We start from the raw sequence: 13,786 nt of genomic DNA, 5'->3' as shown, positions 1-13,786 counted from the left end.
CCTTGTCCTCTGCGTTTCTGGCTTCCTGTACAGTGTCGTCAACTTCACTCTGGATCTGAACAAGGTCAGACTCAAGCTTCTTCTTGGTGTTCAGGAGACTTGTGTTCTGCAATATGGAAAGCAACAGTATACACATTTTAAACAATGCTCTCAATTTCCTTAACTTCACTGTAAAAACAATATGCCCTAACCTGAGAGTGCAGCAGCCCGACACGCTCACTAGCGTCCACCAGCTCTTGTTCAGCCACTTTGCGGCCTCTCTCTGTCTGCTCCAGAGCAGCTCTCAGCTCCTCAATCTCAGCTTGCATCAGAGTGTTTCTGCGCTCCACCATTGCCACCTGCTCCTTCATGTCTTCCTGTCCTCTCAAAGCATCATCAAGGTGCAACTGGGCATCCTGAACATAACAATAGCATTACAGTAAGCTTTTGATGTGCTTTCTGTTTGCCTTTCACTTGACATAGCTTTGATTATACAAACATATTTATGCACCCCAAATCCAAAGAGAAGCCACATACCTTGAGTTGTCCCTGAACGTTCCTGAGCTGTTTCTGGGCCTCAGAAGCTTGGCGATTGGCATGGCTCAGCTGAATCTCCATCTCATTAAGGTCTCCCTCCATCTTCTTCTTGATTCTCAGGGCATCATTCCTGCTCCTGACCTCAGAGTCCAGAGTGCTCTGCATGGATTCAATGATTCTCTGGCTGTTCCTCTTGATCTGCTCCATTTCCTCATCCTTCTCTGCAAGCTTCCTGTCAATCTCACCCTTGACCTGGTTTAGCTCAAGCTGGACACGGAGAATCTTGGACTCCTCATGCTCCAGGGTGCCCTATGAAAAAAAAAAAAACATTTACATTCCAGATTGAAAATATGCATTAACAACACAATATAATGCTTCTAGCAAGAATTACATCTCAATCTCAGGATACTCACTTCAGCTTCCTCCAGGGCAGTCTGAATCTCAGACTTCTCAGTCTCCACTGTCTTCTTGGCCTTTTCCAGCTCATGGATGCTCTTACCAGTCTCACCTAACTGCTCTGTCAGATCTGAAATCTCCTCTACAAGTTAAATATTAAAATATTAATCAACAAATATACTGTGAATCACTACAGATTTAACACTGTAAAACAGATTTAAATAATCAACTTAGTAATGTCATTCTTACGCTGCAGATTCTTGTTTTCTCTCTTGAGGGTCTCCAGCTGATCCATACTCTCCTCATAAGAGTTCTTCATCTTGAACAGCTCAGTGCTGAGTGAACGAGCCTCTTTCTGGGCACCTTCCAGCTCTGCCTGACCTTCCTCATATTTCTGCTTCCATTCTGCCAGGACCTTTGGTGAAGATATTTCAAGGTCAAGTTTATTTAGAACATCTTCAACAAAGCCCATTTCAGCCATAATTTAGGAAGAGAATATCATATAATGATTTTTTTTTTTACCTTGTCAAAGTTCCTCTGCTTCTTGTCAAGGTTGGCAGCCAAAGCATTGGCTCTCTCCACATCAATCATGAGGTCCTCCACCTCACCCTGGAGTCTCTGTTTGGTCTTCTCCAGAGATGCACATTTGGAATTTACAGCCTCAATTTGTTCCTCTGCCTCCTGCAGGCGCTGAGCCAGCTTCTTCCTTCAATGAATTTGTAAAGTTTTAACACGAAAGCCTTTTTCCATATGAACAAATAGTAATCAGCTTTTGTGATGTTCATACTTGGCCTCTTCAAGCTCCTCTGTGCGCTGGATGGCATCAGTTTCATATTTGGTTCTCCACTGAGCAACTTCACTGTTGGCCTTTGACATTCCCCGCTGCAGCTCAGCCTTTGCCTCCTGCTCTTCCTCAAACTGCTCACGGAGCAGGTCGCAGTCATGACGGGCTGATTGCACAGCATGAGCCAGTGCGTTCTTAGCCTAGGAAACAAAGTCTCATAATATTAGCTTTATTGCTTAGTAGCATAGTAAAATTATGTGTTTGTTTTGACTATGCTATATTACCTTAACCTCCTCTTCAATCTGCCTCTTAAGCTCTTCAGTTTGCTGAGTGAAAGCTTGTTTGCCTCTGGTGAGCTGAGAAACCAAAGCCTCCTTCTCCTCTAGCTGACGACCAAACTCACCTGTGTAAATTTAAACTCACTGTGTCAGATTGCATTAATGTCTCCAACAGTTAATATATAAAAAAACATATAAAAAAAATTTAACTGTATGTTTTCTCTAATAAGGCTTTGTCAGACATTCAGCACTGAATAATGTTACACCATACTCAATTACTATTGAAGTACTATTAATTTCTTCGTGATTGTTTTTGGTTACCATTTTCAGTTTGAAGTCTTGCTCTTTGAGCACTAAGGTCATTTATCTGGCGAAGGTTCTCGTCATTCTTAGACTTTATTTCACTAAGTTGGTCCTCGAGTGTGCGGGACATTTTCTCAAGATTGGCCTAAAAATACAAAAATCATTAAAGGTTTTAAATACATCGAGACATGTTCTATATTCTATAGGCATAAAATTCCCAACCTTTGCTTTGGAAACAGTCTCCATGTTGCTGGAGAGATCATCAATCTCCATTTTGTATTCACTCTTCTCTTTCTCAAGCTTCTGCTTGACACGCTGGAGGTTGTCAATTTGCTCTCCCAGCTCGGCCACAGTGTCTGCCTGCTTCTTACGGAGGGCAGCAGCTGTAGCTTCATGCTGGAGGGTGGACTCTTCAAGATCACGACGCAGCTTCTGGAATTCAGCTTCACGCTTTTTATTCATCTCAATCTGAGCAGCAGTGGCTCCTCCAGCCTCCTCAAGCCTCTCACTGATCTCCTCAAGTTCCCTGGAGAGATCAGCTCTCTGCTTCTCAACCTTGGCGCGAGCAGCACGCTCAGCCTCAATCTCTTCCTCCAGTTCCTCAATGCGAGCCTACAGTGGCAAGTATTTAATCAGAATTTTTAGTGATCTGGATTTGATCAAAATCTCTCAATCTCTCAATTTCATACCTGAAGCTCCTTGATCTTCTTCTGGAGTTGAGCACCCAGAGATTGTTCATCTTCAATCTTGCTGAGCAGCTGGCTTGTTTCAAAGTCTTTCCTGTGGGTGTTCAATAATGAGGAGTTTTTTTTAAACAATAACATATTTAAAAAAGTTTTCATTAAAAGATTATGTTTTAATTACTTTTTAATTTTCTCCTCAGATTGCTGTTTGTCATTTTCCAGGTCCATGATGGACTCTTGGGCTAATTTCAGGTCTCCTTCAAGCTTTCTCTTGGCTCTCTCCAGGTCCATGCGGAGCTTCTTCTCTTGTTCAAGGGAACCCTCAAGCTATTGGACAGTGATATAGAAAATATTTTAAGGGTAAAAAAGACAGTTAATTTAATTAATTACTGACATGTTTGGTTAGTAACTCACATCATCAACTTGCTGCTCAAGTTTTGTCTTGGATTTGGTCAGGGTGTTGACTTTGTCTTCCTCTGCCTGGAGATCATCCAGGGTCTGCTGATGTGCCTCTTGGAGGGCTTTCTTCTCCTTTGTAAGCTTGGCAATGCTCTCATCCTGAGCTGCCATTTCCTCCGTCAAGTTCTTGACCTGTGTGATTTTTTTATTTTTTTTTTGTTTGGAATTAGCTTTTTTTTTTTTTTTTTTTACAATACATATTTTACATCATCATATAAAACAGAGATTAATCTAAACTTAAACCAACATAATCCCCAACCTTATTCTCAGTGGCATGTTTCTCCTTTTCCACTTTAGCCAAGGTGAGCTCCAGGTCATCGATGTCTTTCTTCAGCTCAGAGCACTCATCCTCCAGTTTCCTCTTCTTGGCTGTCAGTTCAGCATTGATCTCTTCCTCATCCTCCAGTCTTTCAGTTGTCTCTTTGAGTTTAGCTTCAAGCTGTATTTTGCTCTTGATTAGACCCTCACACCTCTCCTCAGCATCTGAGAGATTCTCAGATTCCTGTTTAGAAAATATATCACTATCACTGGAAACCATACTGTTAATTTTAATGGAGCCAAAATTCAGTTAATTCAAACTCACAGATGCTACTTGCAGCTGCAGATCATTTTTCTCTTGCAGAAGTGCTACCATCTTCTCTTCAAGCTCCTTCTTTTTGGCTTCAGCCTTGGCAAGATCTTCTTTGCATTTTGTATAATCCTCTTTCATGTTTGCCAACTCCTTCTCAGTCTCAGCACTCTTCAGCAGAGGCTTAATCTTGTAGTAAACCTTCATCCATGGCCAGTGTTTGACATTCATGAATGAGCGAATGTTGTATTGGATGGTGTAAATGGACTCCCTAAGAATAATTAATTATTAAATGCCATAATTATCATTATTTATAATTGACACAGGTATTATTGATATTATCTTTATTCATAACATTCCTCACCTCCTCTCCATCATCTTCACAAACTCCCTCCTCATCAAGTAACCGCGGCAAAGAGCCTGAGTCATTGTTACCAGAGCAGCCAGTTTCTCATCACGCATCTCCTCAAGAGTACCCAGAAGACCAGCTTTGAAGAACACCTGAATTCACAACAAATCAAAAGATATTGATTTAAACAGAATGAGCATAAACAATAGATCATGATCACTAAATGTTTTAAATGCTGTAAAGTAGAATATGAACCTTTGTGTGTCCAAATCTGTACTGGTCGTGATCAACGTCAATGGATCCCAGGAGTTTCTCAGAAGCCTTCTTGTTGTCAATGAACTGTCCCTCTGGGATTACACTGGCATTCAGCACCTTGTATCTGTTGAAGATCAATCAAAATGCTTCATATCCTCTAATTAAAAGCCTCATACAGAAAATGGTGATTTCATGTGGTCCCATTTACCTCTGCTTGAAGTCACCATAGAGGATTCTGCTGGGGAAGCCCTTTCTGCAGATTCTGATGCCCTCCAGCACACCGTTACACCTCAGCTGGTGGATAACCAGGTGGTTCTCCATGAGACCTATAAAGAACAGTTTAGATTATGAGCTTGGTAAATTGACATCATCATTATTATATATATTACTTTTGTTAATGTCAAAATATCTGTAAGCCCTTTATAACTTTACCTGGAGTCTTGGACTCATTGGGAATCAGGCAACGCACAAAGTGAGGGTGAGTGCTCCTCAAGTTGGTCATGAGCTTTCCCAAGTTCTCCTGTTTAATCATGAATTGTTACAGCTTTCTTAGTCACATTCTCTCAGTTGTTTATATATATATTTTTCTCTGACTTAGAGTCAAGCAAGCTGAGACACAGTCACACAGTGCAACATTATTCACATTTGGTCTCAAAAACATACTCTAAACTGAGAAGATACAGTCTGCATGGAACCACCCTTCTTCTTGCCTCCCTTCTTGCCACCACCGGTCTCTAAGAAAATGAAAAGACAAAGGTAGACACAATGTAATAACCAGAAGAAAGTGCAACATTAAATCAATGTTTGGTTAATTAAATTAACACAATTAAATTAACACTTCAGGTTTTTTCATTACCCTCAACAACAGGTGGGTAGAGAGTAGCTAGCAGTTTGACAGAAGACTTCTGGTAAAGCTGCAGAACAGACTCATTCAGTGGATCCTTGTTCTTGTCCAACCAGCCAGAAATGTTGTAGTCCACAGTTCCAGCGTAGTGGACCAGAGAGAAGTGGGCCTCAGCTTTGCCTTTGGCAGGCTTTGGTTTCTGGAAAGCATTGCACTTGCCAAGATGCTGATCATACAGCTTGTTCTTGAAGGAAGTGTCTGTAGCCTTGGGGAACATGCACTCCTCTTCAAGGATGGAGAAGATACCCATGGGCTGTTTATAAAAGAATATTTATTATTAAAAATGTATACTTTTCAAAACGGAGAATGGAAATTAAGTTCATAAACCAGTAAAAACCTTCTCAATGAGCTCAATGCAAGCAGCCAAGTCCATGCCGAAGTCAATGAATTCCCAAACAATGCCCTCCTTCTTGTACTCCTCTTGTTCCAGGACAAACATGTGGTGGTTGAAAAACTGTTGCAGTTTCTCGTTAGTGAAGTTGATGCACAGCTGCTCCATGCTATTGAACTTGAGAAAGAAACAGGACCATTTACTGACTGCTGAATGTAACTCAATTTGCCATAAAGAGAGATAAACATAAAAGATTCTTACATCAAAGATCTCAAAGCCAGCAATATCCAGCACACCAATGAAGAAATTTCTTTGTTGTTTTGTGTCCAACATCTGGTTGATACGAACGACCATCCACAAGAACATCCTCTCATAGATAGATTTGGACAAGGCGCTAACAGAGTTGTAAACCTGTAAGTAGAATAAAGGGGATATTTTATTAAAATTTTTTGATTTTGCAATAATTAGTCAGATTCAATCATGATTTTCAAGCTGAACACAAGGAATTGCTGGAAATATGTTACTACATACCTGTGGCACAGTCTGGCCTTTGGTCACAAACTCATTTCCGACCTTGACTCTGGGGTAGCACAAAGCCTTCAGCATATCAGCAGAGTTCAAACCCAGAAGGTAGGCAATTTTGTCAGCATCTGCAATTTGAAAGGGTACAAAATATCAATACATTTCTTGACTGGAATTTTTTTCCCCTTCATGAAAATAGAAAGAATCAGTGCTTTTGATTCTCTCAATCAAAACATTGCATGTGCTCACACATATTAGAACTACTTAGTCTCACCCTCTGTGCCATCAGGCTCAGCCTGCTCCTCACGCTGCTTCTGCTTGAACTTCATGTTTCCATGATGGAGCACAGCTCCAGTGAACTTGTAGATGCCCATCTTCTCCTCAGCAGTGAAGCCCAGAATGTCAATAGCAGTCTGGAAATTACAGAGAAGAATGAACTCTATGATCAGCCATATTTATATAGAATACATTAATAAAACAAAAACAGCATTGACTCACATCAGTAGCAACCAGCTCCTCTTTATCATCAATGCTTGCCACTGTGATCTGACCCATACTGCACATGGGGAAGTCATAGGGGTTGGTGGTGATGAGCGTCATTTCTGTAATATACACAGAGCATTCATGAAAGAGTATTATCTGGTATTGTCTTAGTATTTATTTATATTATCTGGCATCAAAACATAGAATGAAATATGTCCATCTACCAATCAGCTCAGGCTTATGGTTGGTCATCATCTGGTAAAAGATGTGGTAGCCTCTCTCATCTGGAAGCTGGAACGTGACTCTAGACTTCTCCAGCAAATCTGTTGAGAGAATATACTTGAGTCACAATCATCTGAAGAGTGACAGACAAAGACAAATGTAGGATGCATAAATTAAATTAAATCATGTTGACCTACATGTCTCAATGTCAGCACTGGCCAGTTTTCCTGTTGTGCCAAAGTGAATTCTGATGAATTTACCCTGTTTTAAACAAAACGACACATGAATAATAGTAATGATAATAGTTTTATAGTAATATTAGTATGGAAAAATCCAACACAACTAATGAAATGTACTGTAAATAAAAAGTGGTGAACTTACAAAACGAGAGGAGTTGTCATTTCTCACAGTCTTGGCATTTCCATAAGCCTCAAGCAGAGGGTTGGCAGCAATGATCTGATCCTCAAGAGAGCCCTGCATTGGTTGAAGGGTATATTATTATTATTATTATTATTATTATTATTATCCAAGTATACATATATTTTTACATAGTCTCATACCTGCATTTTGCCGGCAGTCTGCTCTTTCTTCTTGTCACCATGAACTGCAACTGTGGCAAAGTACTGGATGACACGTTTAGTGTTCACAGTCTTTCCAGCACCCGATTCTCCACTGGTTTATTAAAGATGAGAAGACAAACACTGATAAAATATATACACTTTTCAGAAGACAGAAGTATACATTATATTTTTATTCTATTTTGTATATATCTCCATATATTTATATTTGCCATATCTACTTTAAACTTGCATCTGTTGCCATAGTCAATTAATTGAAAATACTTACGTAATCAGGACAGACTGGTTTTCTCTATCTGTTGATTACAATGTGTACAATTTCTGGTAAATCTTTCTTTTATATACAGCAACATTTAACTAAATCTATAGAATTAACTTCTGTAAGGTCTTACCAGTCAGCATGAACTGATAGGCGTTGTCAGAGACAGAAAAGATGTGGGGTGGGGCCTCCATACGCTTTTTGCCTCTGTAGGCAGCCACCACTTCTGCATCATACACTGGGAGCCACTTGTAGGGGTTCACAGTAGCGCAGAACAGCCCAGAGTAGGTCTGAAATGAGCAGAGAAGTCAGATTGCAACAACACTGACATAATGAACTAAAATGCTGTTTTACTTTGCTTCAGAACTTACGTAGATCATCCAGGCGGCATAACGCTCTTTGAGGTTATACAGCACAGAGGGTTCATTGAGATGGGTCATCATGGCCATGTCCTCAATCTTGTCAAACTTGGGAGGATTCATTGGATGGACGTCTTCCTCTTTAGCAACTACCTCCTATTAATTTGATCCATTAAATATAGCAGAAAATAAATTAAATATGTGATACATTTTTGTACTGGGTATCTAGTCTAAATGTTGAAAATTCACCTGCTTAGTGTCATTCACAACAACAGTGACTTTTCCACCGTCTTTGCTCTTGATTGTTCCCTTGACGTACAGCTCTTTAGGATCAATCACATAGCAGGCAGCCTTGGCATCAAATGGTTTGCTCTGAGCCTCGATTCTCTCCTTCTCAGGCTTACGGAGGAAAATGGCAGCCTTGCCATAAATGGCCATCTCTGCGTCCGTACTCATGGTGGCGGCTTACTAAAATTTAGAGAAAAAAAATAAACTATTGGTGATGAAGTAAACACGTAAAGAATTCACAGAGGGTCTCATGTTGGTCAGGTCTTTATAGATTTATAGACTATTAAAAAGTGAAGAAGCCTATTAAAATAATAAAAAAGTGAACACATTAGTCCTTAAATTGATGGTGTGCCTGATTAGGTCTGCAGCACAAGATGCAATTTGCTGATAGACTTTAATTCATAAACAAACTGCATAAACACAAATTAAACAGAATTGTTGGTCTCTCTTTTATTTATGTGTACCAATGTGTACATACACTATGTGTAAAATGTGTCCCTAGTCCCACTTAAAATCTGCCCTTGGACATGTGTGAAATCTCATTTATCAAAAATAGCAGCACATCTACAATAAGCAGTCTACATGGATTTGACAAAAGACCCACTTATCAACCAAATTTGTAATGCAGTAACACAATGTATTGCTACCACCTACCTTCCTTCTCCTTGAGACCAGATGAAATTTTCACAGCCCTGCCAAGAAATTCATTTAAACATAAACTATATTTAGTCATAGATGTAAATGTGAATGTAATATCAATGTTTATTTTACTTTAAAATAATATCTTATCAAAGACTTTATCTTCTGTCGTATCAACTGGTTTAGGTCACGCACATAAGCAACATCAAATGCAAAGTACTTCAGCTTCTTACCACAAGTTGGAACTCCTCTAGTCTCCTCTAAGACTGGTCATGCTCTCGTCCACACTTATATTGAGGTCAGTTTGCACACTAAGCAGAAGCTATATATGGATAAGCTTTGGAGAAGCTACATATAGTCTCTGTCATCAACATATATAACAGCCTTTTACACAGTTATAGTTATCACATACATTTGACAACACATTACTTCAAAAAGATGTTCACATTTGGATTAAATTACATGATAGATTTAAATATCATAGTTATCTTTCACAGGAATTATCATATAATAGTTTTACATTTACATAATTTTATATATCTGTTTACATATTTACATTTATACTCTTTCATTTTAATGGACTTTCAAGAAAAAATAATTTCCTTTCTGCATAGGACTGTGATTGATTTTAATTATCTTTATTGGGAAATGAAATTATTTGACATCTCATTCTTTGTAACTCAAGAACACCTAATAACAGATGTACAAGCCTGTATAAGTAATGATTGACCGACGGTTACCCAATCTCTCTCTCAAAAAAAATAAAAAATATGATGAGAGTTCACTGCCAGTACTGATGTGTCTATTAATACCTAATGCAAACTGATCCTTTATATGATTGGGATGGGTAAACTATATTACTTGACTAGTCCAGGGGAAAGATTCAGTGTTTCATTCATTTGTTTGTCATGAACACTGCAGTGTTTATATTTTATTGCTGTTTACTGCAGTGTTTCTAGATTTTAATGTTAAGCATCTTTAAAATTCATTAGTGAAGTGAAGTGAAGTGACATTCAGCCAAGTATGGTGACCCATACTCGGAATTCGTGCTCTGCATTTAACCCATCACGCGTGCACACACACAGCAGTGAACACACACACACCGTGAACACACACCCGGAGCAGTGGGCAGCCATTTTATGCTGCAGCGCCCGGGGAGCAGTTGGGGGTTCGGTGCCTTGCTCAAGGGCACCTCAGTCGTGGTATTGAGGGTGGAGAGAGCGCTGGACATTCACTCCCCCCACCTACAATTCCTGCCGGCCGGAGACTCGAACCCGCAACCTTTGGATCACGAGTCCAACTCTCTAACCATTAGGCCACGACATATGTGATTAGCAGACAGTTGTCATATAATCTACAAAGCAGTCTATTTTTTTTAAATAAATTTTAAGTTAATATGAAAAACTATTATGCAATTAGTCATCCCAAAATTTCTACATGTCTTTCAGTAAAACATTATGTCCTTCCTCAAATTCCAAAAGACAGTGTCATATGGTAATACAAGAAACTAGGAAGGTGGGGTGAAAATTGCTTAAATTGAAAAGATTCACTCTTCTTTGTCTTGGGAAATGAGGAAGAGGCAAAGTAGAGGCAAAGTAGACCCAAAGTGCGAATTTGGTTAAATAATCTGCACTTTTTATAGTAAATATATCACATATACCACTAGTGATATATGTGATATATCCACCACAAGTTGCAATATGTTTTGATCAACAGCTAAAGTAATAAAAAATTGTGCCTGTGTCCAAATATATGTGGTCCTGACTATGTACAAACACACTGCTGGAGTAAAAAAAAATTAATTACATCAAATCTGAACCTTTATCTTTTAAAAATATCTAACAAAATCTTTTTTTAACAAACAAGTGACAGATGCAACAGAAATCCACCTGCCGGTTCCTTCATAAATACAGTGATTATCACTGGCCTGAGAAAGCCTTCACATTGCTGATGATGCACAAATTAATTATGCACTATGGAACTTAAAGGATGTGTTGAAATCAATGTTGTCACACCAGCAATTATTACAGCATGCAACACATTTCATCATCCTCGAATGTACAACAAAGTACAACAATCATTTACTGCTCAATATATGATCACCATAAACCCTAATGCTAAACACAAACATGCTTGTGTTTCTTGAACACTGAGTCCTGGTTTTGGCCAAACCACAAAACTAAATCTAGTGAGAGTAAAATCTGTTGCAGGAGAGCAGAGCAGACTTTCAGAAAATAGTCAGCTGTTGTAAGAAATTCCATTTAGGTTCAGAGAGCAAGTGAAAAAAGCCTTTCTCCTGCCTAATCTAAAAAAACAGGTGCAGTCTCATTGACCTGAAAAAAAAGAAGCTACAAGTCATAAAACATTGCATGAATAAAATAGCGATCCAAAGTCTATAAGTAACAACAATCATTATAGGTTTTTAAGGTGTATGGTCCACACGTTATGCGTTTCACTTCCTTTGGTTATGAAAGTAACACAAAATAATCACCTGATCATAGTGAAAAGCATCAGCACTAATGTGGAATTATTCTGGATTCAAACGATCTTGCGCTAAACTTTTGCAATGCAAGTCAACAACATATGGACCCTCAGTGATTTTGCACTGAACTGCAAGGCTTTAACTCGCAATATAACGGGACAGGCACAAAATATGTATTTGAATATAAATTCTAAATTAATAATCGTAATTACAATATCAAGGGTTTTATATATACAGAACAGTTTTTTTTAATACAGTAGCATCAACAAGCATCAAATGCCTGTCTGGACAGGTATAAATGCAAAAGAAATGTTATCATCACAGTAGGACTATTCAGGGGACACTCGACTTATGTGATGGTAAAGGCTTGCATGATGGTAAAATGGCCTGATGTTGCAAGGGTACCAGTACATTATCTTTTAGAGTTTTAGCCATAAAAGAAGATTTAAAAGATGTATATAGTTCATTCCAATTTAAACTTCAGCTGCTAGAAACTGACACAGACCGTTTTATGATCCATGAGGTAAGTGCTAGACAGGGAGGGTGGGGGGAAAATGCCTTTCACTTCATCTACCACATAGCAAAACCATGCGCTTGGAAAACACATACAGGGATACACTCATGTTTGTGTTCTCTATTCCTGATATTTGAAAGAATGCCTTGGTACTTCTTGTACATTGTTGAAAACTCGTTAGCATATGACCAATCAGAAAGTGATCCTGAGGAAGAAAGTAGCAAAGTTTAGGTATGATTTGCATGGAATAATACAACAATCATGTGTAATCGGTTTAATCATGTCACGAGTCATTGATCAAATAGCTGATGTTTGCATCAATTTCAGTAGTAAGAACACCTGAAATACTAGTCTTGCTATCATAACCTTGTAACAGATTAAAACACACTCTTTCCACAGCCCCTTTCTGATCTGACTGGGTTCTGCCATTGCTAGGAAAGATCATGATTCTTCAGCTGAACTCAGTGAACTTTCTGTCTGTCTGTCTGTCTGGTATATAAATAGAGCTTAAAGATGAAGTGATTCTTTAGGCTCTTAATGACAAGTCTATAACATATTTTGTTTATAATTTCTCAATGGTAGTGTAAAACAACAATTTTTACCTTGTCAAAAACAGCTCTGTACACCGCAACACAAATTAATGTATTTTTGATTAAATCCGAGAGCTTTCTGGCCCTCCATAGACAGCAATGTAACTGAAATGTTCCCAGGCCCAGAAACATAGCAAGAACAGCATTAAAATAGTCCATGTGACATCAGTGGTTCAACTGTAATTTTATGAAGCTACAAGAATCCTTTTTGTGCACAAACAAAGCAAAAATAACGACTTTATCCAACAATTCTTCACTTCTGCGTCACTGTCCTCTGCTATCATTGAGAGTACCACAACAATATTCTTACTGCTATAGAGACTTACATTGCTGTCTATGGAGGGTCAGAAAGCTCTCAGATTTCATCAAAAATATCTTAATTTGTGTTCAGAAGATGAACAAAGGTTTTTCGGTTTGGAATGGCATGAGGGCGAGTAATTAATGACATTTTCATTTCTGGGTGAACTATCACTTTTAACATTTGTAAATTTGTTAATAATGGTGAAGTAAAAAAACTATATTAAAACATGCTTTTTTGGAAGTGGATAGGTTCAGCTGTATGCATATAGGCCATATAGGCTTACAGATGCCGACAGGACACTAATCAGAGAAACATGATGAACCTGTGTGTTGCCATCTGTCGACATGATTTGGTGCGGTGTGAATTGGCCTTAAAAATTGCATTGTTTCAGGAGCAAAATGTTTTGCATGCATGCCTAGAAAATATACATTTTGGCCAGAAATAGGACACACCCTTCTAAATAATGGGTTTGGCTATTTCAGTAATATAAGAAGAAGAATACAAAAACTGCAAAGTCAAAATTGATTTATATAGCACCATTTATGCAGTCATGGTTGACCAATGTGCTTTACAAAGCATCATATAATGATAAATAAACAATAAAAACACAAATAAAACAAAGAGAAAAGGTAGGTTTAAAATAGGAAATATATATTTCCTGAATTAAAAATATGAAGAAAGTATGTTTTCAACAATGACTTGGAAACTGGTAGCGAATGAGTA

At 38.4% G+C, this 13,786-nt stretch overlaps 1 pseudogene across 1 annotated transcript; it reads right to left on the bottom strand.

The window, feature by feature from the left end:
* Positions 1 to 632: 632 nt before the first annotated feature.
* On the bottom strand, positions 633 to 8,705 carry LOC306871011 (myosin-4-like; annotated as a pseudogene). The gene is made up of 32 exons: positions 8,499 to 8,705; positions 8,262 to 8,405; positions 8,024 to 8,180; positions 7,900 to 7,927; positions 7,614 to 7,725; positions 7,435 to 7,527; positions 7,251 to 7,314; positions 7,056 to 7,154; positions 6,847 to 6,950; positions 6,623 to 6,761; positions 6,358 to 6,476; positions 6,088 to 6,237; positions 5,833 to 6,003; positions 5,448 to 5,748; positions 5,255 to 5,325; positions 5,024 to 5,111; positions 4,800 to 4,917; positions 4,592 to 4,715; positions 4,352 to 4,488; positions 4,003 to 4,258; positions 3,679 to 3,921; positions 3,375 to 3,551; positions 3,142 to 3,287; positions 2,967 to 3,057; positions 2,500 to 2,889; positions 2,296 to 2,422; positions 1,981 to 2,099; positions 1,700 to 1,896; positions 1,435 to 1,618; positions 1,162 to 1,327; positions 930 to 1,054; positions 633 to 825 (listed from the first exon to the last, which is right to left on the bottom strand). The product of its transcript is annotated as a myosin-4-like (transcript).
* Positions 8,706 to 13,786: the final 5,081 nt, after the last annotated feature.

This window comes from Barbus barbus (assembly GCF_936440315.1).
Source record: "Barbus barbus genome assembly, chromosome: 6".
Classification (NCBI taxonomy): domain Eukaryota; kingdom Metazoa; phylum Chordata; class Actinopteri; order Cypriniformes; family Cyprinidae; genus Barbus; species Barbus barbus.
Note: the sequence above shows the minus strand (reverse complement) of the source record. Positions and strands in the feature narration are given on the sequence as shown.